Source organism: Balaenoptera physalus (assembly GCF_965194825.1).
Source record: "Balaenoptera physalus genome assembly, chromosome: 1".
NCBI lineage: Eukaryota > Metazoa > Chordata > Mammalia > Artiodactyla > Balaenopteridae > Balaenoptera > Balaenoptera physalus.
This window is the reverse complement of record NC_138882.1, coordinates 179,366,853-179,373,802: the sequence shown is the minus strand read 5'-3', so window position 1 is coordinate 179,373,802 and position 6,950 is coordinate 179,366,853. Positions and strand designations below refer to the sequence as shown.

The 6,950-nt window shown below is 52.6% G+C and overlaps 1 pseudogene across 1 annotated transcript; it reads right to left on the bottom strand.

The window, feature by feature from the left end:
- Positions 1-1,142: 1,142 nt before the first annotated feature.
- On the bottom strand, positions 1,143-3,619 carry LOC309642505 (annotated as a pseudogene). The gene is made up of 2 exons: positions 3,448-3,619; positions 1,143-3,327 (listed from the first exon to the last, which is right to left on the bottom strand). The product of its transcript is annotated as an uncharacterized misc_RNA (transcript).
- Between the last annotated feature and the right edge of the window lie 3,331 nt (positions 3,620-6,950).

Here is a 6,950-nt window from a genome sequence, read left to right as displayed (position 1 = left end):
GGTGAATTCAATGGGCTAGGGGTTCGGTGCCTCCTTCCTTCCTCCTGCCTTGGGACCACCGTGTCAATCTCATAGATATTGCAGGCTTGCTGCCTTCTCTTCCTGGTCACAGGACTAGGCCACGGCAGGCGACCTCCAAAAGCCATGGAAAGTTGTAGACCTCCAGGTTCTGTGTTATTTCAAGGTCAGCCCCATTCCACATTCTGAGTTGCTATTGGCCCTCATATTTCCAAGGAGAGAGGAAAACTCCAGCAAGAAGGGACTGGGCCCGAAATTCAGAACCACAGAGAAATGGGCCCTGAGGCCTGAAATGGCCCCTGGGCAGCCTGGAAAGATGGCTCAGGACTCTGGAAGCCTGAATTCTTGGGTGGAGGCACTCTCAGTTCTCAGCTCAGGAAGCTCCAGGCCTGGCTTTGGACTCGGAAGAGAGACTCAGAAATATTCTAGTCCGGGGCTTCCCTGGTGGTGCACAGGTTGAGAATCTGCCTGCCAATGCAGGGGACACGGGTTCGAGCCCTGGTCTGGGAAGATCCCACATGCCGCGGAGCAACTAGGCCCATGAGCCACAACTACTGAGCCTGCGCGTCCGGAGCCTGTGCTCCGCAACAAGAGAGGCCGCCATAGTGAGAGGCCCGCGCACTGAGATGAAGAGTGGCCCCCGCTTGCCGCAGCTAGAGAAAGCCCTCGCACAGAAACGAAGACCCAACACAGCCATAAATAAATAAATAAATAACTTAGGATTTCTTTTTTTTTTTTAGGATTTCTTTTAAAAAAAAAAGAAATATTCTAGTCTGAGGGCCTTTAGAGACCATCAAAAGGACCCCACTCGGGCTTCCCTGGTGGCGCAGTGGTTGAGAATCTGCCTGCCAATGCAGAGGACACGGGTTCGAGCCCTGGTCTGGGAAGATCCCACATGCCGCGGAGCAACTAGGCCCGTGAGCCACAACTACTGAGCCTGCGCGTCTGGAGCCTGTGCTCCGCAACAAGAGCGGCCGCGACAGTGAGAGGCCCGCGCACCGTGATGAAGAGTGGCCCCCGCTCGCCGCAACTAGAGAAAGCCCTCGCACAGAAACGAAGACCCAACACAGCCAAAAATAAACAAATAAATTAATTAATTAAAAAAAAAAAACTTTAAAAAAAAAAAAAAAGGACCCCACTCATGTTACAGAAGGGGAAACAGAGGCCTGGAGAGGGGAAGTGATGTCCCCAAGGTCTCAGGGCAGGCTGGTGGCAAAACTCGTCTGGAATCTGGTCTCCAGAGTCCATTAGGCAGAATGATGTTGAACAACTGGGCGTCTTGTGGGGCCTGATTCTTCAGCATCCAGATCAGTTGAGTCTCTGAAGGTTTGGAGCCCTTGGTGGCCCAGGGAACATTTTCCCAGATATTCCCACCTCATTCTGACCCTTCCAGCTCTCACCTGGCCCGGACAGACCACTCTCTTCAGAGATTTCCCAGGAAAGGCTGTCCCCCAACTTCTAACCATCCCTGGTTGCCTGTTTCAACGCATGTCACACTAGCCATCAGGGTTTGCTCTACATCCACCCTGGGCCCTGCTCATTAAAACCACATCTTTAAAAGAACAAATATGTATAAAGTACTTAGCACAGTACTTGCCACATATTAAGTGTTCTATGAGGGCTTCCTATCATCACTGTCATCCTCATCATTATTACTTCTACCTGTCTTCTTACATGGGGCTCTGCTAAAATCAATAACAATTCTTAAAAAAAAGAAGAATATTGGACTTCCCTGGTGGCGCAGAGGTTAAGAATCCACCTGCTAATGCAGGGGACACGGGTTCAAGCCCTGGTCCGGGAAGATCCCACATGCCGCGGAGCAACTAAGCCCGTGCGCCACAACTACTGAGCCTGCGCTCTAGAGCCCGCGAGCCACAACTACTGAGCCCACGTGCCACAACTACTGAAGACCGTGAACCTAGAGTCCACGCTCCACAACAAGAGAAGCCACCGCAATGAGAAGCACATGTACCGCAACGAAGAGTAGCCCCCGCTCGCCGCAACTAGAGAAAGCCCAAGCACAGCGACAAAGACCCAACGCAGCCAAAAATAAATAAATAAATAAATAAAATAAAATCTATGCTCTAAAAAAAAAAGAAGAATATGAATAGGGATTGAGAATGAACAGCCTCAGCAGAGGCTAAGGGAGGCTGAGAAGCTCCCCAGTGATTCATTCAAGGTGTAAATCAGAGATTCCAAACTCTGATCTGTGGGCCTCACATTCAGCTTGCAAGTACTTTTGTTCAGCCCTCAAACACCATGATATTTTTAAATTTGTTGCTAACACATAGAAAATCAGATTCCTGGCTTCTCTAGAAAAGGCAACCGCCCATTTGAGAGCTGGGTTTAGACGAGGTGTCCCCTCTCCTCTCAGCCACAGTCTCCACCACTCCCTACTACCACCCAGCCCCCTTCACCCATTCACTTTTACCTGCCCAGCCCTGTAGGTCCTCACGTGTCTAACCCCCCATCTAAATGGCTGTCCCCACCACCACCCCCAATGGAGGCTTGGAAGGTACATTTTGCCACAAACAATTTATTTTCCACAACTGCAGCCTGATGGACGTGTGCGCACTTCACGGTTGGTGTTGATGTCACCACCAGCTACAGGGCTTAGAGATGGGCTCGGGGGCTCTCCAGCCCGAGAGGATTGCTTCCCAGAACTTGGGCAGATGACCTAAGGAAAAGATCCTGTTGCTGAACAGAGGGAGCTCAGGCAACTTTATCCCCGGCTTCTGCGGCAGCATGGGAGTGAGGTTCCGGCTAGGAGGCCCGTGAGGGCAGCTCGTGTTGGTGGAGTCATCCACGTACTGCAAAGCATGGGCAGCCCTGGAGGACGGCGCCATGCAGATGCTGGCGCAGGAGTTGTCAGAGGCGGCCAGTCTGGTGCTGGGGTTGGAGTACCTGCGCGGGAAGCAGTGGTCCAGGTGGTCCAGGTGGATGGAGTTGGCGGCACGTTCCAGGTAGCTGGCTGCAAGCCTCGGCAGGCTCAGGGATGATTAGGGCGGCTGGTGTAGAAGGCGCTGGTGGATCTGTCAAGGTAGTTGATGCCTCTGATGAGTTGGTCCAGGGAGGTGGGGCCAGAGGGACACGAGGGACGATCTGTACAGAGCAGGCAGTGGGGACTGCCACGACAAGCGGGCTTTCTGGCCACCTTGGGGCACTTCACCAAGTGGCTTGTCTCCACATACCTGGAGCTGTAGGGCCGGCCCATGCAGATTCTCCTCACTGGAAGTCTGGGGGATCCGGGGTTGTCGGACTGCTCTGAAGGGCTGCTGCTTGCCTCTGAGCCACTCAGGTACGAGAACACTTGAGGTTGTTAGCCCCGGTCACACTGGGGCCGTGGGACCAGCCTGGAGTCCCAGCCTGGGCCAGAAAGGACACATTGTTGGAATGGTTCAAGCGGCTGCAGGTGTTAGAACGGCTCGCTTGGCATCCAGGCATCGTCCCAGTCGGGCAGACAAAGCTTCGTGGTGCGGAACTGCTGAGAATTCACCTGGAAGCTGGTCCCCCCGGCCTGGTGAGGAGAGAGCTGGGTCACCTCTCCTTGGCTCCCTGCCACCTCCCCCTGGGCTTTCTCGCTGGGTGTTCCTCTTCCCATCCTCCTCCCAGGCCCAGGGATTTTCAAGCTGGAAAGCGGCCACCGTATTCTTCAGAAAGCACAGAGGACAAGAGATGGGGAAGAAGGCAAGACCCTGAGAACAACTGAGGCCAGAGGACCCCTAGAAAAAGTGGGGCAGTCTCTGTTTTCCTTTAACTCTAGCCCACATTCTGAAATTCCCATTTACCTTTTAAGCAGGGACACTAGGAGACCACAAAGGCAAAGGACTGAATCTCTAATGGTGAAATTCCAGGTACTGAGACACACATTCTTTGGAGGTAATATCAAATAGCTAACCATCCACTACTCAATGCACCCTCATACTAAAAAATATGTCTTGGAAGCGATGCAATGCATGCCCTCTCTCTTTGCCCAGCCCTTTGCTTGTGCTTTACGTTGTAAGTCTCACTACAAATCTAGGAGGTGGTTACTATTCTATTCCTATTTGACAGGTGGGGAAACTGAGGCTCAGAGAGATGACGTGACTTGCCTCAGATAACACAGCTTGTAAGTGGTGGGGGCCAAGGTACTATCTTGAGCGTGTCTGATGACCCTTAAGGGACAATGCCACATTGTCGGGGTGACTTTGCCCCCCCCCAGTCTACTGAGGAAGAATTCTCGCCACACCTGTTGTCCTGTCTGCCTGGATGGGGGCACTGATGGGGAAAAGCAGATGGAGAGGGGTGCTTGTTAACCCTGTAACTGAGATGATCTTGGCTCTATGAACCCCAAGTTGAGGGAGCGGGGGCAAGGTGGTGTTGTAAGTCTACTAATGGGGCTGGGCTTGTGAGACAGAACCTTCCAGGATATTTGGTCTTCATCCTCTCTGACAGTAGGGAGCTCCTCATCCACCCCACAAGAGAAGTGGGCTTTGGAATTCCTACTCCTCCTGGTCTAAAAGTGGGCACCTCACAGGGACAAGGGCCTGCCCAGGCTCCAGTCCATTTAACCCCGCCTCCTGTCCCTGGGCCTGCCTGGGCAGTGGAGCCCCACCCCCATTCCCATTGTCCCTCAGGTCCCCAGTAGTCCCCCTTACCAGAAGGAAGGTTCTGATTTCTCTCCCCCACTACTGCCAGCTTGATGCTAATTTTCCACTTCTGCTTAGTGAGAACGGAGCAGTATTTGAGCCTGTCCCACCCGGAAAACAGCTGCTTGCCCCTCTCCCAGCCCATGGCCCTTCAGCTGCCCTTGTCCATTGGGTTTGAATCGCGTGGAATGTCCAGACTCTCGCCTCTTCCATCCCCGGTCCACCCCGCCCCCCATTTCCTCCTTCAGAAATATGGGAGGTGGCTGAAGGCTGGTCCCCAAGGCCCCCCTTTCCTTCCCTTCCTGGCTGCCTGGTCCCACCTGCCCTAAGGGCCCTCTCCCACTCTCACTCTACCTTCAGGAGGTAGATGACTTAGCCCTCCTCTTGCTCTCCACTGGGGAACACCCTCAGGCCGCTACTCCAGGCTGCTGGCCTTGTCATACAATCATGGAATCCTGGAGCTGGGAGAGGCCTCCAGGGGTCATCCTGGTCAGGCCCCTGCCTCAGGGCAAGTACCGCGTTAAGCTCTCCACGACAGATGTGCCCTATTTTTAAAGTGAGGCTAGGGTGGACTTTTTCCAGTGTTCCCTGTTGTTTTTCTAGTGTTTAATTATGCTGAGAGTCAGGAAGTTCCATGCCGGACCTGATATAACTCTTGTTGGCTGTGGTCAGCATCAATTTTCTTTTCTCGTTGGGTCAGCAAACATTTATCAAGTTTCCCTAAAGTGCTGTCCCTTTGAGTGACCCATAACATAACAGCACTGTGTTTCCTCCCTTCTTGCCTGGTCCTCATGCAGTCAGCAACACCGTGTTGGGTCCCTACTGGGTGGTGGGCTAGAGCCTGAGGATTCCTTTCAGAACTCCTGTGCCCCCCACGCCACTGGGTCCTGGTCCATAAGGAGCATCTTGGACATATCCATTGAATGAATGAACAAGATCCCCCTTTGAGATTTCATGGTATTTGCCCTCCACCATTTCCTTCCCGTAAGTATTGAAAATACACTTTTACTTTCTATTTTGAAAATTTTTCAAACTTACTGAAAACTTACAAGATAATGAACTCCCATATACTCTTCATTCGAATCTACTAATTATTAATATTTTGCCACATTTATCACCACACACACACATTATTATTATTTTGAGAGTACGTTGCAGACAACGGCAGCCTTTACTCTTGAATACTTCAGCGTGTATCTTCTACAAGCTAGGAGAACAAGGACATTTTCTTACATATCCAGTTATCAAATACAGGATAGTTAACACTGATATAGCACTGTTAGCTGATACACAATCCACAATTTACCGATTATTCCCTCCGATGTTCTCCGTTGCAGCTGTATCTCCAATCCAGGAGCCAATTCACAATCAGGTTTGCCTTTAGTTTTCAGGTCTCTTTGGTCTCCTTCAACCTGGAAGTTCCTCAGTCTTTGTCTCTTATGACATTGATAGCTTTGAAGAGCACAGGCAAATTGTTTTGGAGAATGTTCTCCAATTTGGGTTTATCTGATGTTTCCTAATGATCAGCTGCAAGATCACAAAGCACATACACACAGAAGCCTCCACGGGACATTCCCCAGCCATGAAGGGCCTTTTGCCCTGGGGTGGGGTGGTTATAGCTGCTGAAACAGGGAGCCAAGAGGAGGGCTCAGAGGGACCCCGGAGAAGGAGGAAGAGGGGTGTAGGGAAACTCAGTGGGCCAGGGAAGCAGTGGCAACCGTTCCCTTGTGGGGCCTCAGCCAGGCCTGCTTCTGTTCTGGGCCGGGGGACGGGCAGGCAGGCAGGCGGCCAGCGAGAGGGCTGGACCTTCGTGCCGTTTGTCCTGAAGGTACCCAGGCGCCGAGATCACTGGCCATTTCTGGCCTGGGCATTAAGAGCCTCTGGAAATAGCTCCAGGACAATTATTTCAGGAGGAATGTGCTATTCTTCCATCTTCCCAGAAAGCCAGGCTGTATCCCATAAGATCAGGAATGTCTCTCTCCAGCCTCCCCAATTCCAGGGGATCCTGAGGTCCTCTGGGGGCCACAGAGGCCTTCCGAGCCAGGAGAGTCTGGGAGGCCAGAATGGGGTCAAGGAGACTAAAAGCCCCCTTCTCCCGTGAGAGGAGGGGTGGTTCTGGCCTTAGGTCCTGGGCTCTCAGGGCCCAGCCTGGAGTCAGGCCTGCCGGCTGGGGTCCAACTGACTCCAAGCCCAGGGACACAGGAGGGAGGGTGATGGGGAGCTGCCTACCCCGCCTCCTGCCCAGACTCACCCCTGAGAGACTGACCTGGTAGAGCACCTATTATGTGCCAAAGAACCTGACAT